General features: G+C 44.7%; 1 pseudogene; it reads left to right on the top strand.

Moving 5' to 3' along the window:
• The first annotated feature begins 961 nt into the window (after nucleotides 1–961).
• On the top strand, nucleotides 962–1301 carry LOC102827649 (annotated as a pseudogene).

Below are 1301 nucleotides of genomic sequence, written 5' to 3'. Positions count from 1 at the left end.
TATGGGAGCAGAAAGCCTCATCTTTCTCCTATGGAACAGCTGGCAGTTTTGAACTGCTGAGCTTGCAGTTTGCAGCCTGATTCATAACCACCACGCTACCAGAGCTCCTTCGTAAATACCCATCGTCAAATATCCTCTTTCAGACACTTATAGATTGTGGATTCTTTCAGACCCTTATAGAGTATGGGTTCCATACTGATTCTGTAAACAATTCTTGAGATAACTACTATTTAAGAAACAGAGAGATATTAGATAATGAGTCCAGGAACACCAGGGCCAGTTTAAGGATTATCTAGGACTCAGACCCTGGCAGTCTGGCTCCTGAGCCCTTGCTCTTCCCTGAATATGTCTATTCAAAGAATTCTGGTTATCTCCCAGGGCTTTGTGGGATGAAGACTGGTGATCTGCACCTGTAAAGATCAGCCTAGAAAACCCGATGGCACAGTTTTGCTCTGTCACAGCGAGCAGCTAGGAGTCGGGATCAACTCTGTGACACCTAACAGCAACAACAACTCAGGGCTTTGTCTGACTATTCAGTCAGGACTTCACACACACACACACATACACACACATTCATTTCCATGGGCTTGACGTTGTCTACTCAGAATGCCCAGAGTGTCAGTTCCATTCCGTATTTGGCCTAATAACTTGCCTTCATATTTTGGGAAGGACTCCTGGTATGGTGCCGTAAGATTAACACTGAACTTTAAACCACAGGTTGACAGTTCAAATCCACCAGCTGCTCCTCAGAAATCCTATACAGGGTTGCTATGAATTGGGACCAACTTGATGACATTTAACAACAACAACAGACATTTTGGGTAACGGCCTTAATTCCCAGTCTGAAGAGATATTGGGGTTCACTAGCTGAGGTAATGGAGAAAGATGAGGTGTTTACTCCCGTAAAGATTTACAGCCTTGGAAACCCTGTACAGGATCGCTATGAGTTGGAACCGACTCCATGGCAAACAGCCCAGCCGAGGTAATAGTGACTCAGACACCAGATTCGCAAGCAAAATTCCATCGGTCAGTGAAACAGCTTCTCACCAAGAAGGTGAACATTTGCGGTACTGAGGTGATCCCACTTACCAAGCAGATACTGAAGGGCCCCTGGAGCTCCAGCTGCTAAGTCTAGCAGCTCGAAACCTGGTACTTCAGGAAGATGCCATCTTGCACTCAGAAGACAGTTTAAGGAAAATGACAATAGTAATAAGATAACTTCATACCAGCAAGAAACTCTTCAGTAGAATGTTGAGCAGCCATCAGATCTACAGGACTAGTTGAATCACCTGTTGAAATAG

The sequence above is a fragment of the Chrysochloris asiatica genome, unplaced genomic scaffold (genome assembly GCF_000296735.1).
Source record: "Chrysochloris asiatica unplaced genomic scaffold, ChrAsi1.0 scaffold00076, whole genome shotgun sequence".
NCBI lineage: Eukaryota > Metazoa > Chordata > Mammalia > Afrosoricida > Chrysochloridae > Chrysochloris > Chrysochloris asiatica.
The sequence above is the reverse complement of the archived record's forward strand: the minus strand, read 5'-3'. Positions and strand labels throughout refer to the sequence as shown.